Source organism: Hemicordylus capensis, chromosome 4 (genome assembly GCF_027244095.1).
Source record: "Hemicordylus capensis ecotype Gifberg chromosome 4, rHemCap1.1.pri, whole genome shotgun sequence".
Lineage (NCBI taxonomy): Eukaryota > Metazoa > Chordata > Lepidosauria > Squamata > Cordylidae > Hemicordylus > Hemicordylus capensis.
This window is the reverse complement of record NC_069660.1, coordinates 149,078,959-149,099,203: the sequence shown is the minus strand read 5'-3', so window position 1 is coordinate 149,099,203 and position 20,245 is coordinate 149,078,959. Positions and strand designations below refer to the sequence as shown.

At 43.6% G+C, this 20,245-nt stretch overlaps 1 protein-coding gene across 11 annotated transcripts in view; it reads left to right on the top strand.

Moving 5' to 3' along the window:
• HMCN1 (hemicentin 1) overlaps positions 1–20,245 on the top strand; it is a 409,401-nt gene that overhangs the window by 79,823 nt on the left and 309,333 nt on the right. Inside the window, exon 1 of one of the 11 annotated variants that reach the window (XM_053242918.1) lies at positions 19,854–19,881. The exons of the other annotated variants lie outside the window; for them this stretch is intronic. The gene's annotated coding sequence lies outside the window, so the exon portion shown is untranslated. Of the gene's footprint in view, positions 1–19,853; positions 19,882–20,245 lie in introns of those variants that run through there. 11 annotated transcript variants of the gene reach the window in all.

Below are 20,245 nucleotides of genomic sequence, written 5' to 3'. Positions count from 1 at the left end.
TTCCATCTTTGGCATTCCAGTCTCCAACCACCAGCATCACATCTTGCTTGCATGTTCTGTCAATTTCAGTCTGAACTTGAGCATAAAACTCATCAACTTCCTCTTCTTCTCCATCAGTCATTGGGGTATAGACTTGAAGAACTGTCATGTTAAAGGGTTGTCCACGAAATCTAATTAATATTAGTTGGTCACTGACCACATTGTACCCAAGTACTGTTATTGCTATATCCTTCCTGACTATGAAAGCAACACCGTTCCTTCTTTGGTTTTCGTGTCCTGAGTAGTAAACGGAATGCTTTTCTGACTGAAAGTGTCCTAGTCCAGTCCATTTTAATTCACTGATGCCCAAGATGTCAATCTATAGTCGATGCATTTCATCTTTCACTGTGTCGAGCTTTCCTATATTCATTCTTCTTATGTTACACGTTCCCATTGTAATTCTGTCTTTGCAGCTTTGGATTTTCTTTTCCCGCACGGCAACATCAGCTGCTAGACATCCAAAAGGCTTTATTCTAACTGCATCATAAATATCATCAGTACTCTGAGAGATCCTCAGCTCTTCCTCAGTAGCTTGTTGAGTACCATTTGACCTGAGGGGCCCATCATCTGGCACTACATTGACAATCATTCTATTTTGTCTGTCCATGTGGTTTTCTTGGTGAAATACAGGAGTGGTTTACTATTGTCTTCTCTCATGCAATATGAAATGATAACTTTGTCATTGTCACTGAAGTGATCATCCACCTCCAGCACCTTCCTATATCGCTGCTGCCCAATATAGGTGCTTGCTTGCTTTAGCTGGGCATCTGGGATGACCTTCGTGCTTTGGGTGACTCTACTGGGAGTATACCTATGGGCGTACTTCACTCATCCCTCCCAGGAACACCCCCCTGCCATGATGAGGCAGCATAGAAGAACTTGGGGGGGGGATAGCAGGACTTCTTTTTGCTACCATACAGTTATGCAAGTTAGCCTCTATCTATCTATCTATCTATCTATCTATCTATCTATCTATCTATCTATCATATTTTTATACCACCTGATATGTAAATCTCTAGGTGGTGTACAAATCCCAACATTAAAATCATAGGTTAAAATACATAAAACATGATAAAAACAATATAAAACACATTATTAAAATTATTAAAATTCTAATTAAAAGCTTGCGAGAATAGGAAAGTCTTGAGGGTCTTCCTGAAAACAAACAGAGAAGGAGATGCTCTTAGTTTAGTAGTGTGCATATTTCAAAGCCCTGTGGCAGCCACAGAGAAAGCCCGGTCCTGGGTCGCCATCAGACAAGTTGGTGGCAACTGCAACCGGACCTCTCCAGAAGATCGTAAAAGGTGGGCGGGTGCATGACAGGAGCGGCGATCTCTTAAATAGCCTGGTCCCAAGCTGTTAAGGGCTTTATAGGTAATAACCATAGGTAATAACCAATTTGTATTTCACCCAGAAACGTATCAGCAACCAGTGCAGTTCTTTCAAATCTGGTGTTATATGGTCCCTTCGTGTTGTCCCAGAGACCAATCTGGCTGCTGCATTCTGTACCAATTGTACAGAATGGACTAGGTACAAAGGCAGCCCCCCGTAGAGTGTATTACAGTAGTCAAGTCTGGAGGTTACCAGCATATGTACGACTGTTTTAAGGTCTTTCATCTCTAGAAATGGATGGAGCTGATGAATCAGCCGAAGCTGATAAAAAACGCTCCTGGCCACCGCCTCCACTTGAGAAACCAGGGAAAGCTTTGGGTCCAGGAGCACTCCCAAGCTACATACCTGATCTTTCAGTGGGAGTGTAACCCCATCCAGAACAGGCAGATCTAAACTATCTCTCGGGTCCCGACCCCCTCCGGTCAGTACTTCCATCTTATTTGGATTCAGTTTCAGTTTGTTATCCCTCATCCAGCCCATTACCGCAGCCAAGCAGGCATTATGGGAAGATATGCCATTTCCTGATGAGGTTGACATGGAAAAGTAAATCTGGGTGTCATCAGCATATTGGTAACACCCAGCACCAAACCTCCTGATGATCTCTCCCAGCAATTTCATATAGATGTTAAAGAGCATTGGAGACAGTATGGAGTCTTGTGGAACTCCATACTTCAGTTCTCACTTTGCAGAGCAAAAGTCTCCAAGCGACACCATCTGGAATCTACCAGAGAGGTAGGAGCGGATCCACTGTCAAACAGTGCCACCCAATCCCAACCCCATCAGGCAATCCAGAAGGATACCATGGTTGATGGTATCGAAAGCTGCGGAGAGATCCAAGAGGATCAGCAGAGTCACACTCCCTCTGTCGATAGCCAGAGATATATAAGATAGAAATATAAGATAGACACCAGCAATAGCACTGGAGGGCGAACTGCGCTGGTGGTGGATAGGGTCAGTTTGTTTGTTGGCCCTTATTTCAGCTTGTTTGCCACCATCCAGCCGAGAACAGCCTCCAAACCCCAGTTCAGAGCACCCACTGCCTCCTTGGAGTCTGCTGACTTAAATGACAGGTAGATATGTGTCATCAGTATATTGATGCCACCGCAGTCCACACCAACAGATGACCTCTCGCAGAGGTTTCATGTAGATGTTAAACAGCATAGGGGATAGAATAGAACCCTGCAGCACTCCATAAGCCAAAGGGTGGATGAGGTGTCCCACAGCATCACCTTCTGAGTAGTACCCTCCAGGTAGGAGCAGAGCCACCGTATAACTCTGTCCCTAAGTCCCAACCCAGAAGGGTATCATGGGTGATGGTATCAAAAGCCATTGAGAGGTCCAGGAGAATTAGAGAATTAGAGAGAGGCCACCAAAGCAGATGATACTGAGCTATATGGAGCCACTGGTTGATTATAGCAGGCAGCTTCATATGTTCATACACTTCAGTGATGCCTCAGTTTCATTTCATTTCATTTCATTTTAGTTTTTTAAAAATGCAGTGAATGTCCGTCAGTAATGACTAACCTTAACCGTATTATAAATTGATCTCAGCTGACAAGGTTTTTGCTTGTTTTGACTCAGAGAAGTTTCTTATTCTACCAAAAATTCACAAACCTTGGGGGATGAAGGAGTGCAAGGGAAAGGATGCATCTCCAGATGCTCTATTAAATCTCAATCTTCAACGCTGAAATGTTCTTTTTTTAAAAAAGAGAACACATTATGCTATTTCCAAAATCTACAAAGAAGCAGAGCTTGTTAAAATGAAGAGGCTAAAGCTGAAATCCTATGTACAGTTATTTGGAAGTAAGCCTCACTGAACTCAGTGGGATTTATGTCTCAGTAAATAAATGTGCATAGGATCAGATTACGCAGGCACAATCCAACCAAGGACTTTTAAGTTCTATTGATTTCAGTGGGAGCGGTGAACATGTGTTGATCAATGGGACTTAAAGCTGTTCTGTTTGTTAGATTTATATCCCGCGCTTTCCAACAAGCTCAGAGCAGCTTACAGCATTTTTTTAAATGAGTAATCCTGTCTTGAAAGGGCTCATAATCTTAAAAAAAAAAAAAAATTGAAGGGGAAAAATTATAATGGTAATGGCTGTAGAGGAGGACTTGGCTCTTGATGAACGTTAGCAGGATTATGCCTAAATTCAATTGACTTACACAAGGACAGCTTCAGGGCGGGTGGCAAGTGCCCCCCAGACAAGTAGTTTGCCCCCCCCCGCCCTTCCCATTTCTGTTTCAGAAATGTAATATGCAGCACACATCTTGCCCACCCATAAGTGGGTGGTGTTACTGGAGATATTACTGGACCTGGCTCCAGGGGCGTAACGAGGGTAAGGCAGGCAGGGCACATGCCCTGGGTGCCATTGCAGAGGGGCACAAAGTGCCTGCCATGCACCGCCCCCCCCAACTGCGGTTGGAGTGGCGCCCGCCTCCCCCCTCCCAGCGAGCACTTGCAGTTTATTTCAGGCAGCGTTTGCTGCCTGAAAGAATCTGTTCCCATTTCTCTCCCTCCAGAGAGGGAGAGAAAGGAAGAATAGATGCTTTCAGGCAGCAAGCACTGCCTGAAATGACCCAAAGAGCTTGCTCAGGCTTTTCGGAGCTTGAGGCCACAGCCCCTCTGCATGTGATGTCAAAGGGGCGTGGCCTCAGCTTTAAAATGCTGCCTGAAATAAATGGCAAGTGCTTCCTGGGAGAGGGAGAACAAGGGGTTGACTGTCTGTACTCCGAGTTGCAAACATGTTAGAACAGGACAAGCTGAATTTTAAAGCAGCAGTTGCTCCATAAATGGCTGTTGAATGCCACTCCTTTTATTTTTGCTGGAACCAGACCCAAAGAGAAGAACTTGCAAAACTGAAAGGAGCAAACCATCCTAAATATGATGGGAGATTGTAAGCTAGATCTGCAGAATATGTGCTCCCATTTGGCCATTTCCTTGCATCAAAATCTGCCCACAATGAGCAAACTTTGGGGGTGTTTCAGGTTGTCTTATTTAAGCCTAGCGAGGGCATTCCTCTGCTTTAATAGCTTCAAACAAGTCTCTGTGTGTATATATATATAGCGGAGGGAGGGAGGGAGGATGGAATGATAAATAATTGAATGTGCAGTCTTTGAGGAATCAAATTCTGATTATTTATTTATTTATTTGGTTTCTATACTGCCCTTCCAAAAATGGCTCACGGTGGTTTACACAGAGACATAATAAATAAATAAGATGGATCCCTGTCCCCAAAGGGCTCACAATCTAAACAGAAACATCAGATAGACACCAGCAACAGTCACTGGAGGTACTGTGCTGGGGGTGGAGAGGGCCAGTTACTCTCCCCCTGCTCAATAAAGAAAATAACCACATTAAAGAGGTGCCTCTTTGCCCAGTTATCAGGGGTTAAAGCAAACAAAAATCAGGCAGCGGATGTAGTCCATATTAGGAACAATGGTGACCATGATTATACCATTCCCTTTGTGACCTCTTACAAAATGGTGATTTAGTCATGGATTTAATTGCTCTCTTTGTCAACTAAGGCAGTGCATATCTTCTCTAAAATGGCCCTCTTATAGTTTTCCTAACTTTGAAATTGTAACATAAAACAAAGCATAAATGCATGAACAAAACAAAAAATAAGCATCATGACTCAATATACATGTATCAGAAGTTAAACAATGATGTACCAGAACAAGTGGGGGGAGCATATTGTAGGTTTCAGACTCAGTTGTTAGAATCAGACCTAGAGCCAACTAAGATTCCATGCTGCAGACCCTCCACTATTTCACAAAGGAAACTTTGTGAAGTAATTGGGGGTATGCTTGTAGTGAGATGTGCTTGTAACTCTCTATTCTGCAAAAGCCCAGCCTTCCACTGATTTAAAAGCCAGGAGGGTGTTTGCTCTTTTGGTTAAGCATATATATTCAATTAACGTAATTGTATGATGATCTGCTATCCCAGTTTAAAATGTTTGGATGCGGGGTGGGGGTTGGAGGGCAATTTTAGTGCTTGCCCTAGGTGCCATTTTCCCTAGTTATGCTCCTGCCTGGCTCTGCTTTTGGACACTCAGGTGGAGGTAGTGGTCAGCCAGGGTGTCTTTGCACAGCTTCAGCTAGTGCGCCAGCTGCATCCCTTTTTTGAGAAGGCAGATCTGGCCACAGTTACCCATGCCTTAGTCACGTCACAACTGGATTACTGAAATATGCTCTATGTGGGGCTGCCATTGAATAATATTCAGAAACTGCAGCTAGTGCAAAATGCTGCAGCTAGGATTTTATCCAGAGACGTCTGCTTGGATCTTAATACACCCAATTTGAAAGAGCTACATTGGCTGCCAATTTGTTTCCAGGTCCAATTCAAAGTGATGTTTTTTTACCTTTAAAGCCCTTAATGGTTTGGGCCTTGGATACCTGAGGGTCTGCCTGCTCCCAAGGGATTCTGTCCACTTGACGAGGTCATTGGAGGGGGCTTGCTCCGCATGCCGATGAGGGAGGCTTGACTATCATGCACATGGGACAAGGCCTTTCTCAGTTTTTGCCCCCACACTTTGGAATGCTCTCCCAGTGGGTATTAGCTCCTCAGACTCCAAGTGAAAACTTGGCTTTTTACCCAGGCTTTTATGTGTGTGTTGTTTTTGTTGCTTCTGCTCTGTATTTTACGGTCCTATTGTGTATGTTTTTTAAATTTTTAATTAGATTTGTATTTTTATATTCCAATGTAATATTTTTATTGTGTAACTGTTTATGTTTTAAATGTGTTTTAAGTGTCCTTGAGGTTGTCTTAATGAAAGGCGGTATAAACATTTAGCGAAATAAATGTTGTTTATTTGCTGCCCCCTCCCAATTTTTGTGGCGCTGCCACTGGGCTTCTAAGCAATAGTAATTTTTACCCCTAATGTCAATGTACTGTTTTGACCCATTGGTAACTTTGCAATTTATCTAACAGATTAGAGTGCGCTCTCTTTATTTATATGCAAAATGCCTGTTGTTGACACAGCGCATAATTAATCTATGGAATTCCTTGCCATGGGATGTGGTGATGGCCACCAGCTTCGATGGCTTTAAAAGGGGCTTAGACAGATTCATGGTGGACAGGTCTATCAGTGGCTACTAGTCTGGAGGCTGTGGGCCTTCTCCAAGCTCAGAGGCACGATGCCTCTCAATACCAGTTGCAGGGGAGCGACAGCAGGAGAGAGGGCATGCACATACCTCTTGCCCTGCAGGCTCTCCAGAGGCATCTGGTGGGCCACTGTGTGAAACAGGATGCTGGACATGATGGGACTTGTGCCTGATCCAGCAGGGTTGGTCTTATGTTCTTATGTTCTGGATATGTATAAAGGAAGATGATGTATTTTTCAAGGATCCCCAACCTCTGTGGGATCCTTATCAGTGAGGGATAGGTCACCTGTGATCAAATGGAGGGCAGGCTTTGCCTTTACTGCAACATGTGCAGCATTTTAATTTTCCCCATTAGAGTGACTGACTCTAAAGGGCCTGTTGAAGAACACCACTATTATGGGGACCAAACCTACTCTCTGTCCCTGATGGCTCTAGTCACAAAGAATCAAGCAGCTCCTAACCGCATAGACCTCTCCATGGTTCTGTTTCTTAGTCATTGAAGTTGCTTATGGCTGTCATCCAGTATGTTCTTATAATAAGTTTATTCTGATGCCGTTGCAACCACCTTTTCTTAAGTAATAAAAGTTTGAAATAAAGAGGAGGTGGTCTTGTGAAGAACCAAGGCAAAGTAATATGCCTGTGTGAAACACTTTCAGTGCTTTTAAAAAGCACTATAAAAGTATTATTATCTCTGCAGGTCAGAAGTTTTTTATGATCCTTTACCAACATATAACTTTGTTACCAATAGCTGTTGATAAAGGACCATAGCAACCTGTGACTTACGCAGGAATAATAATACTTGTATAGTGCTTTTTAAAAGCCCTAAAATGTTTCACATATTTGATTTCAGCACAACCCTGTAAAGTAAGCTTGCTTTATCATTCCCATATTACAGATATCGGAGGAGAATGAGAGAGAGTACCTTATCTAGGGCGATCCTCTGAGTTAATTCTCCATTGCTGCCCTGAGGCTTTGGAACACACTTCCTGCGGAAATAAGAGCCTCTCCATCTCTTACAACTTTTAAAAGGGCAGTCAAGATGCATTTGTTCACCCAGGCTTTTAATTAGATATTGAGGAGATTCTCACGATCAGCAAAAAGCAGGCTAAGGGAGCCTAGCCAGCTTTTTGCTGATCATCTACAGCCATGGGAGCTGCGCGGCTCCTGGCAGCAAACCCTCCAAATTCCCTCTCCCCTTAGCCGAGGTTAGCGGACCAAGTGCTCCGCTAACCCCATCTTTTGGATCATGTGTTGCTGCAGCGCAGCTCTCCACACAGGGAGACCCCCGCTGGGAGGCTGAAACAAGCCTCCCGACCCTGGGGGTCTCTCCAGGATGCCCCACGCACTCGTGCGGGGCATCCTGGAACTTCTGGGGGCCATGTGGCCCCGAGTCCCTGCAGCCGCTGCCGGCTCCGTGACAGAGCTGGCAGTCGTGTGGGCAGCTGATCTGGCCGCCCATGGCTGCTTCCCTGCTTGTCTGTGGGGAGAGTGGGCTAAGCCTGCTCCCCGCACAAACCCCCTAGTTTGTGCGGGGAGTTTTAATGTTTTAATGTTTTAAATCTTAATTGTTGAAATGTGTTAATCTTTTTATTGGTTATTATCTTGTAAACTGTCCAGAGAACTTGCGTTTTGGGCGGTGGTGGTATAAAAATGTGTTAAATAAATAAATAATTGCTGAGCTGAGATTTGAACTGATGACCTCTTAGCTGTTTCTTTTAAGCATTATGTTGTGCTACAGCAGCTCTGTATATACTGAGAGCAGACTAAAATTATTGAAAAAACACTCAAATTTGCATAGTATTTGCTGTGCAAATAGCACGGTACAGCATGGGAATAATATTGCATACTATTGAAACTGAAATAAAGTTTCTCTTGGATTTTGCTGTTTATATGAACAGTCTCTTGAGCCATTGAAAGAGTTAATCTCAAATTCTTCTTAGTGAAACTAATATTTGGAAAACACTATAGTGAACCAGAATAAACAACTGGGAATTGAGACCATATATGCATTTCCTAGTTCTTGATATACATTCCTATGATGACTTGACAAAATAGCCTTGAAAAGTAGTTAAAATCTCATAAGACTGTAATATGGCACTCATACAACATTTGCAGTGTTCTTCTTGGGTTCCCACCATAAAAACCTGAGCTTCAAACTTTCTCGCCCCACCCAAATGATACTCTAAAGCACAAATATGCTGAAGCACCACCTAGAGATGTATATAAATATGATAAATAAATAATAAGTAAATAAGGAGGTAAAATGTTGTTTTCCCCCATTACTGATTACAGTAATATGTACAGTTAGGACATACATTTCAAGAAAGCATGAGATCCAGATTATTCAAAAGATCTGAGAACTCGTAACTTAACTATGCTGTAAGTCAACTTCTGGTCATATTCTGATCTGGGATGTAAGAATGGCAGTTTTGGATTCCTTGATTTGTCTTAGCATCATCCAACATTATGCCATACATCAGTAGTGATCAACTTTTTTTGACAAGTGTGCTTCAAGTCAAGGCAAAATATTAAATATTGCCAATTTCTAATTTAGCTGTGCTGAATATTCATGTTTTGAATTTGAGGTCTAAAGAAGCAATGAGGATGGAGTGGAATTTCCCCTCAAAATATTTACATTGTGTAAACATTTTTCCTTTTAGCACCATTATTTTCCTTCACTGCTGCTTCTTTGTGAATTAGTCATATGGGCGATCCTACCAAGAAGGGTCACATAGTGAATGGTGTGATATGTCTAATGAAATAATGTTACCAATCATCAGCAAATAAAATCAAACCCAATAAGATCTGGTTACATCATGAGGGTAGGTGAGGGCAAGTGAGATAATTTAAAACTAATATTTTCAAAGGGGGAAACATTTTTGGTACATTGAATAGCTTGAGCTTAGTCCTTGATAGAATCATTGTTCCCTACTGAACTCAAGCTCATTTTAAAAATCCAATTATGGTTTGTGTTAGCAACTTCAGAAATTTGTTTGTCTAGAGGCCATAACAGAACAGATAAAATGAGCATATGTACTGTGTGGGCAACCATGACTTCATTATGCTGCCTTTAGATCCCTGAAAAATACAGGGCTGATCTGAACATCATCACCTCCCCACTCCCCAGTATGGGCTGGAGGTGCTCAACAATTTCATAGTTCCCTCAACATTTTATGTTGTACTAGTGGACATTAAGCCCGTTACATTAACGGGCGCTAGAAGAGTTGTGTAGAGAACAGTCTTTCTTCAAGGGCAAGGGACATTGCAAGACTGCCCGGCGCGACCCTCCTCAACAGCAGCTCCGCCGCTGCGGTTCTTGCTTGGGGCTATTACTGTTGTCCCAGTCCACGCCCGCCTTCTGTGCCTGCCCATCCACGCGGCTAGTACCACTGAAAGAGAAGCGAAGGGCTGCTTCTCCCGCCTTCTGGGAGTGAGGGGAGGGGCGGAAAAGCAAAAGGACTGTCTGTCTGTCTGTCGATCCTCCCTTGCCTGCAGTCAGTCCGCAAAGAAGAAAGGGAAAGTCTCCTCCTCCTCCAGTCAAAACAAAGTGAAACGCGCCTCCTTGCTCCTAGTCCCCCCTCCCAGATGCAAGAGCCCGGTTCCAGCCTAGACAAAATTCCGTCCCTTTCCCGTCCACGCATCCTCTGAGGGCAGATCCAGTGAGCATGTGTGCCACTGGACTGCACATGACCAACAGTGGAAGGCACTCAAGGCAGGAAAGGAGAACGCAGACAGCGTTGTTTTTCACATCCCCCTTCCTCACGCCGCTGCGTCCGCACGCGCCACGCATGTGCAGAACACCTGCAAGAGACGCGCAAGGTACCTTAGGGTTTTATTATATAGGAGGATGGGGCCTCCTCAGAGTTTCAGGCCGGGTGGCCACTTTTGTTGGAAGTGGGAGTCCTTTCCTTATATAAAGTCTCATGAGAAATCCATGGTCCTAAGCTAGGTCTGTAGAGTATGGACATCTGTAGGAGCCAGGAACTTCCCTGTTTCTATCCTATGCTAATCTGGGCACCTCCTCCTTCCCCTAGACAAATTCCTAGATACTTAACCCTTTGCTGGACTAATTGGGTGTTTCCCCATTCTCCTTAAATCATGTGTGCTGAATGATCTTAAGGATTTCCAACGTGATTTCCCTAGCTAGGTTTTCTATGGGGGCATAGACCAGCATGTCATTTAAGTAAGAAAGCACATGATCCCTATGTTCAGGATGCAGGGTCCCACATTATGGTGATGTATGGTGGCAGATGCTGGGGCTTGTGGGGTCTGACTAAATGACAACTAGTTATTTGGCAGAGGAAAAGCCAGTTGGAAAGTTTCACCAAGATGCTTGTCACTTATAGTACTTAAAACGTATTCTGAGCAAAAGCTCTTTTGTAATAACAAACAATCCTGTTAATATGGGCTGATCCCAGGCTCTTCCTGCATCTAAAATTTTGGATCACTTTGGATAATCATTATGCATATGTGTAGTTTTTAATTTTACTAACTAGAATGAGGCTTCATACTTTCGACTTCTAGGTGCAGACTCTTGGCTGTTAGCAGCGGGATCTGAAGATATCCAACATGTTTCAGAAACGTTCAGGCTTTTGTAGGCTCAATCCCAGTGGGGCCGTATATTCACAAAGCTATTCTCAGATGTGAAAGATAGCATACAGTGTGTATGTTCCTGTGGAACTGATGAAATTTCACACCATTGCACAAGACTGCGTAAATATTTTCCTCATGAACATGAGAATGTAAGAATGTTATTTGTTAAAACAGAATGGGTTTTTGTCTATGCCAGTCATGTTCTTATGCATTTCTATCATACTCCCTTCAGTTGTTTTCTTTGGCGAGTATGATCCAATGCATAGAACAATGGACTTTAGATTTGGTTTCAATTTTTAACTCAGCCAAGGTGTTTCTATACAACATTCTGCCTCCTTGTGGAAGGCAGTGGGTTTTGCTAGTTCTCAACAGGTGTTCGTTTGGAGAAACATGAGAAAATTAGACACCAGCAGGTCAGAGTACCATGTGATAATAATGTAGGTGTGCTTGCAATGATGTTATTAACATAATGTGTACTTTGGCCTTAAGAATTGCCTCCAGTTGACTGGATGAAGATGCTTTATACAAGGTGGCCACCTTCAGACGTAACTTTAAACTGTAGTCTACAGTTTAAAGACTGTAGGGACCCGCAGTTTGTATCCAGTTCCCTGACGTGCTCCCAGATGATCACATTCTGCAGTCTGGGAAGCCAGTTGCATTGGAGAGAGGGAGGAGCTTCCACCCCTTATCTCCAGTTTGTGGAGCTTGCACAAACTGGATGTCACATTGGAGCCTACGGATCCTCGGTTTGGTAAATATACCTTAATTCCAACTGGCAGTTCATTCCGAGATTTGAGGAAGGAATCGGAATCGTGGTTGGGTCCAGGAACAGTGGTTCCAATAATTTGGATGTCATGGGGGGTGAACCTGAGGTGAATGTCCATGACATCCGAAGGCGGCTGGTGTATCATTTTGCTTTTTCCAGGCCACAAGTGACTAAGATAGCTATTTGTGGGCTTGCTGGCTAGTACAATTTTTGATGGGCAAGTAACTTCTGTAGACTTATTTATAAGACTGAATTTGTAAGCAAGCCAGTGTGATGTAGCGATCAGAGAACTAGACTAGGACTGAGGAGACCCAAGTTACCTCATGGAGTTACCTCAATGGGTAACTCTGGGCCAGTCACTTATCTCTCAGCCTAACTTACCTTACAGGGATAAACATAACCATGTACCATTCTGGACTTCCTTGGGGGAAGAGCAGAATATAAATGCAAATAAATAAATATTAGCCCTAAGAGGAGCCTATTCTGTGTTTCTGCATGAATCACTTAAGCTGGTTGTGCCTTCTGACTAGCCCAGAGTCTAGCCCAGAGCAGTGGGGAATTCCCAGAATGGGTAATTCTGCAGGGTATTTGCACTGAACAGGATTGGATAATTTAGTGAGACCCACAGAAGAATGATACTCTCCCCAGTGAAGGCTGATTAGAAGGGGGCAAGGCCAGACTAGTAAATCATACAAAGATGTTCCCTCCTTAGTGGGTGGGCCCCTTTGGACTTACAGCAGTATTTCATTAATTGTTTATTTCTTGTACACTCTAGTTGTTCTCTCATTGCACACTAATGTCCCCCTACACACTCTTTGGGAGTTACTAGGCTAAGCCTTGAGGAACCAAGAAATTGATGTGATAAACTTAGGGGAAAACATTGGACTCTTATAAGCTTTTTTGAGGAGCTATGGTTAAGCCACCTTTCACATTATTAAGCCACCTTTGACATATATTATTATTGTTATGATTAAATGTTATATCCTGCATTTCTACAAAATTGCACTCAGATAGGCAACTTTTAATTAGTCTGTTTTTAGCACGCGTAAATACAAGAGAACTAGTGGGCCCAGGCGCAGAGCATCTGCGCCTCTAGTTGGGCCCAGCCATTCCCCCCAATCCCGGCATGCCCAGCTTTCTGGCTGGCTGACCGGCCGCTCTGCCCCACCGCCGTCCCCCCGGGCCAGGCCATCCTGCTGCTGCCAGCCAGGCTAGGCTGGCCTGCTACTGCTTCCTCCATGCGGCCAGAACAGGGTCCGCTGCTGCCTCACCCCAGTGGGCAGGCTAGGGCCAGGCCATCCTGCTGCCGCCTCCCACCTCCTTGTCGCCGCCATTATTTCTCCCCGCTGCTGCCTCCTCTTCCTGGCTGGCGGGGCTTCGCCCGCCGTCCGCCCACCTCTTCCGGTCGGCGGGGCTACACCCGCCGGCCCTCGACCTCTGCCTCCTGGCCGCTGCCATTATTTCTCTCCACTTCAATGCTGGAACTCTTGCGCGCTCTAGAGCATCTACGCGTTAGTACTTGATTGCTCCCCTCACCTCAGAGATCTCTCCACCCTCACCTGAGCTTCACTCCTGCTCCTCCTCCATCCTGTTACTTCCATCCCCCTCACCCTTCTTGGTCGTGGCTGCAGCATTCCTGCTGCCTATTGGCCAAGCTGCAGCCCCTGTCCCCAGAGACCTCCCCACCCTCACCCGAGCCCCACTCCTGCTCCTCCCACAGGAGCAGCAGCAGTGGTTGTCCGGGCCGTTCCTCACTGCTGCCACCACCATGGCCGCTCATTCCCCTCAGGCTGCTAATAGGCCCGGGCCCGTCCCTTGCCTGCCTGTCTCCCTCTGACAATGACCTTGGTAGCCCCAAACTGCAGCAGTGGTTGACTGGGCCTTTCCTTGCTGCTAGTGCTGCCATGGCCGCTCATTCCCCTCAGGTTGCTGACAGGCTCGGGCCCGTCCCATGCCCTTCCTTCTGTCTCTCTTCCCCCTCCCTTCTTTTTCTCTCTTTCTCTCTTCTCCACTCACTCTTCCCTACTCTTTCTTTCCTCTCCCTTCATGTTTTCTCTCTCTCTCCCTCCTTCCTTGAGTTAACAGATTTTGTTCATCTTGTTTCCTCATCTAATTCACACAATGGAAGCCTCCTTCTCCTGTAGGGGCTCTTTCCTCCCTCATGACCCATCTTTTTGCAGACCCCTGCCTGTTATTCTTTTATACAGGCCCCTCCTCCCTATCTGCATATGGAATCCCCACTGCCCAATCAGGTGCTTCTGCTTGCAAGCTCTGTCAGCCAATTGCCTCCTTTCTGCCACGTCCCCACGCATGGCCCGTCTTGGAGAATTAATAATATAGATGATAAGAACTATGAGTACCACCTCTTTTTCACAAGCACAAACACACTCACTCTTTTGCACATGCACCCACTTGAAGTGAATATTTTGAAGATGTTCACATTACATTCTCTTGCCAGGTTTTCTTCCTTTGCCTCTGCATTGTTTGTCTCTAGGCAATACTGCAAACTTGCTAATTTGCCCTTTGCCTTTATAAACTTGGGTTCTAAGCAGACCACATGCTAACACAGCTGGCTTTGACTTGATAATAAAAAGTGTCAGGCCAAGACTGAGTGTTTGTTTTAAAATTAGATTTTAAAATGTGTTCTGAATTTTCAAGATTTAAAAAAAGACCTCTCAGCAGGCAATGTGAAGACTTTTTAGTTTATTCAGATGCATTTTTATCACATTTAAAGTTGGCTGAGGTATTTTGATAGCAACATTACACAAGAATCTCTAACCTTTAGTTTCAACTGATGCTGTCACTGGATCTTTCCTTGGAACCAGCAGGGAGATCTACACACATAGCAGGCTTGCTCAGTATGCACAGATCAGAAGCAGATGCATGTTCCTTTCCGCAGCATACTTTGGTGGTTGGGTTGTGCATTTGCATTGCAATGCCAGAGGAGTATGCACATTCCCAGCAAATCTCTCTCACACTCCTAGTAATGTGCAACACCATCTTGTGGCATGATTACAGATGGACTGGGGCCCTTATCTTTAAAATTATCCTCAGAGAGAATAGAAAAGTCACCTTCATTTCCTTGGTAGGGAGGTGAAATCCATGCTAGCTCCTTGCTCTGAGATTTATTCTTTTGAGCAAGTTCACATTTGTATGTTTCTCACTTGATGACTGCCATATCAAGAGATGACTCTGATGTATGAATGAGCAAATAGATCAAACACGCAGAGCTTTCCTGTTGCCATAAGGCTTTGTAATAAATTCAATTCTTGCATTCAGTATTTAATACCAGTCATTAAATACTGAGAAACTGAGTTATGTACTGTACATGCATGTATGAATTGACCCTCTTTATGCAACACATTTGATAGCATTCATACAATAGCCCTATTTAGACATTATGTTGTACAGGTGTATACACATACATAGATTCGCACATTTTTGTGTGGATTACTGTACATTCGTTCATGGTGAACCTGGATACAAGCACCCTCAAAGGAAAGATACAGATAGGAAGCCTTGGGGTTTTCTTTTAACGAAAGGCGGTATAAAAATGTAAATAAATACATGTGTTAAAAATAATGTGTGGATAATAATGTGTGTTCACATTGTATGTTTATTGAACATAATGTGTGAATAGGGCTAATGTGGAATTAATATAATTGTAGTATCTGTGGATCAAGGGGTGTTCCCTTGCACCTAAAACTCTTATTGTATGACTATGAGAGTTTAAGTCATTATTTATTTATTTATTTGGAATACTGATGGAATTAATGAATAAAAGAAGGAATAATGAACTTACTAGAGCAGTAGACACAATAGCTCCTAAGCATCCTCTCCGACTTGCTTTAAAGACAGCCCCGTGGTATTCAGATGAGTTATGAGAGTTGAAGCGGCAAGGTAGACGATTAGAGTGCAAGTGGAGGAAGACTCGGGGTGAGTCTGATTGGGCACAACACAGAGCACATTTGAAGACCTATGCTCTTGCAGTACGGGCGGCAAAAAAGCAGTTATTTTCTGCCCACACTGCTTCTGCAAATTCACAACTGGCTGAGTTGTCTAGGGTTGTGAGGGGGTTTGTATGTACCCACTCCCCCTTAAATTTAAACTTGGAAATTTAAACTAAGTCAGTCACTGTGATGTCTTTAACGATTTTTTGCGGATAAAATCTCTCAGATTCGGGCCGAGCTGGATTCCACAGTTGCTGCAGAGTCTACTGTGGAGGTGTCCAGCAACTCCTCTTATGGGATTAGATTAGATCACTTTCAGTTTGTGATTCCTGAGGAAGTGAACAAACTGCTTCGGACTGTGTGCCCTACAACCTGTTCTCTTGCCCTTTGCCCAACTTGGTTTATCGCATCAGATTATCATATCATCAGAGAGGGTCTGGTTAATATTATAAATGCTTCTCTGAGGGAGGGCAGGATACCTCCTTGTCTCAAAGAGGCCACTCTTGAAGAAAGTTATGCTGGATCCCTCAGAGTTAGGCCTCTCAGCTCCTGGCAGGTTTGGATGATGCAGATTATCTAGACCCAAACTGGCTTTTGTGTGGGCTGTGGGGTCGAAATTGCCTTGGTCAGCCTGATGGATGATCTCCAACTGGCTATTGACGGAGGGAGTGTGACTCTTCTGGTCCTTTTGGATCTCTCTGTGGCTTTTGATACCATCTATGGTATCCTTCTGGACTGCCTGGGGAAGGTGGGATTGGGTGGCACTATCTTACAGTAGTTCCGCTCCTACCTCTCTGGCAGATTCTATATGGTGTCACTTGGAGAATGTTGTTCTGCTAAGTGAGAACTGGAGTCCCACAGGGCTCCATACCGTCTCTAATGCTTTTTAACATCTACATGAAACCTCTGGGAGAGGTCATCAGGAGGTTTGGTGCTGGGTGTTATCAATATGCTGATGACACCCAGATTTACTTTTCCATGCTGACCTCATCAGGAAATGGCATATCTTGCCTAAATGCCTTCCTGCAGGCAGTAATGGGGTTGGATGAGAGATAACAAACTGAAGTTCAATCCAAATAAAATGGAGGTACATGGGAACATAGGAAGCTGCCATATACTGAGTCAGACTATTGGTCTATCTAGCTCAGCATTGTCTCCACAGACTGGCAGTGGCTTCTCCAAGGTTGCAGGCAGGAATCTCTTCCAGCCCTATCTTGGAGATGCTGCCAGAGAGGGAATTTGGAACCTTCTGCTCTTCCCAGAGCAGCTCCATCCCTTAAGGGGAATATCTTACAGTGCTCACACATCAGGTCTCCCATTCAAATGCAACCAGGGCAGATACTGCTTAGCCAAGGGGACAAGTCATGGTTGCTACCACAAGATCAGCTCTCCTCTCTGATTGTGGGGGGACAGGACCTGAGAGATGGTTTAGATCTGCCTGTTTTGGATGGGGTTACACTCCCACTGAAAGATCAGGTACGTAGCTTGGGAGTGCTCCTAGACCCAAAGCTCTCCCTGGTTTCTCTGGTGGAGGCAGTGGCCAGAAGCACTTTTTATCAGCTTCAGTTGATATGTCAGCTGCGTCCATTTCTAGAGGTGAATGACCTTAAAACAGTGGTACATATGCTGGTAACCTCCAGACCTGACTACTGCTCTATGTGGGGCTGCCTTTGTACATAGTCTGGAAACTACAATTGGTACAGAATGCAGCAGCCAAATTGGTCTCTGGGACGACACGAAGGGATCACATAACACCAGTTCTAAACTAACTGCTCTGGCTGCCAATATGTTTCTGGGTTCCAAAGTGCTGGTTATTACCTATAAAGCCCTTAATGGCTTGGGACCAGGCTATTTGAGAGAGCACCTATTTTGTCATAATCCCTGCCTCCTGTTACGATCTGCTGGAGAGGTCCCATTACGGTTGCCACCGGCTCGTTTGGTGGCGACCCAGGACTGGGCTTTTTCTGTGGCTGCCCCAGGGGCTTTGGAATAAGCTTCCTGCTGAAATAAGAGCATCTCCTTCTCTGTTTGTTTTCAGGAAGAACCTCAAGAACCTCCTGCTCTCTTGGGCTTTTAATTAGAATTAATTTCAATAATTTTAATTTTTAAAAACTTGTTTTAATAATTTTATTCTATTGTTTTTATTGTCATGTATTTTAATTTGTGACTTTGAAATATTTTAAATTTTGTACACTGCCTAGAGATATACATATCAGGCAGTATAAAAATATGATAAAATAAATAAATAAATAAATAAATATTTATTTACCACCTGACTCCAAAGGCTCTAGGCGGTTCACAACAATAAACACAACAAAAACAAAATAAGCATAGCATAGTCTTTATTTCGGTCTTTAACCAGCATAACAGCAAAATAGACAAAAACAGTTCAAACAATCTACTCCTACAAAATAATAAAAAGTCCTATAATGTGGCTAAGTTCTGTCTTATAGCTAGCAAAATTCGTTTGGAGCTCATTAATAACTAAATATTCTAAAGCCTATATGTATGTTCCCTTCACTCTCTGGATATGTTGCTGCCATACATAGTACAGAATACAATATGGTATGAGATTTAACACCACTCTGTATTAATTACATACTTTTGCTGTATTGCTACTTTTATACTCAGTGTCATTCTGTTATTAGTGTTGACTAACTTTTAAACTATGAATATATATATATATATATATATATATATATATATATATATATATATGCTAATATCTGAAGAGATGAGCTTATGCTGAATATCATGGCAATAGTGACAGTACAAGAGTACATTAGCCGTCCTTTCAATCTCACCAGAGCCACAGGAGCAAATACGCTCTCCATATGGAATTCTTTAGTATCTCCCTTCCATCATAGCTGTGCACAAGGCATTGCATCGGGCCAATGTCAGGGCTCTGTGGTACTTTGGGACTGTTATCTGGTTTAAATAGTTGGCAGGGGTAAAGCCCAGAATTTGATTGCCCAAAAAGACACCAACCAAAAACAAAATAAAACAAACGATTAAAACAATTTAAAACATTCAGAGATTCGTTGATATAATGGTGGTGACGCTATACGCATGATGGATCTGCTACAATACTTCTCTCCAGACCTTTTTTATTGCGTAAGTTAAAACATAAAAAGGGAACTGTAACAAAGAACAAAGGTTTCAACGTATATATGTCAGCTTTAGTGTTCTATGTCCCACTGTTTAAAATTCACACTCTTATATCCAAAGTTGTAAGCATTGGGACATAGAACACTAAAGCTGACGTATATACGTTGAAACCTTTGTTCTTTGTTGCAGTTCCCTTTTTATGTTTTAACACACAATAAAAAAGGTTTGGAGAGAAGCATTCAGAGATTACTAAAAGTCTGGCTTTAAAAATGTTATTTATACTATGTATGACAGTTTGAATAGTAGCAGCTTTGGCAGGAGGTGGGATGTGGACATTTTCGACCTACTTTGAGCTTGGAAGCCCTTAGTTCAAAACTCATCTCATCCATGCACTTGCCTGGTAGCCTTAGGTCATCAATCTCATTCCATCTCATCTGCAGTCAGGTCATTATGACTGCCAATCTTACAGCATAGGAAGAACACTAGAAGCAATCCCCAGCTTGTAGACAGGTAAGCTTACCAGGAAACTGTCTGCAAGGTGCCCTTTACAGTTGTGCTTCCTGGACAAATGCCCATCATTCAGTGGTTTGCTTTTAAAATAATTTCATTCTTTTCCACAAATGGATAATACTAAGTACATGTAAAAGTATGCAAGGAAGGGTGACTTTTCTTTCTTTCTTTCTATTACATGTAGTAAGGCCTGTCCAAAAGTAAAGAAACCGAAAGCCGCATATAAAATGCCAAAGTTGATGAATTTGAATTCCAGTCTACGTTTCAAATTTTGGGGCTAGGAGCTTTTTGACTTCACATCTATTGCTTTTGATAGAGATTTTAGTCTACACAACCTTGGCCTTGCTTGAATTGCAAATTGAATTGCAAATTGAGGGATGTGAACCAAAACTGGAACAAAAATAAAAACCAAAACCAGTATGTATGAACTTCTTTTTGCATAGCCTTTTTAGCAATGACAGTGTTGGCAGCTGAAGGAAAAACATTGAACCTTGCCTCCCAGACAAGGTCAAGGATTGGAGTCAGGAAAGGCAGCTCTAGAGCAGACCTGCCCTGGGCAGAACCTGGGAGGTCAGAGGGTCAAGGTCAAGGATTGGAGTCAGGAAAGGCAGCTCTAGAGCAGACCTGCCCTGGGCAGAACCTGGGAGGTCAGAGGGTCAAACTTAGAGGAATCTAGTATGTTGGCCAGAGCTGAGACAGAACCTTGCTGGTCATGGGAGGGAACCTGTGGATTGAAGGTTGGGCCTACCAATATCTGGAGTGTACTGGAGTGTTTTCAGAG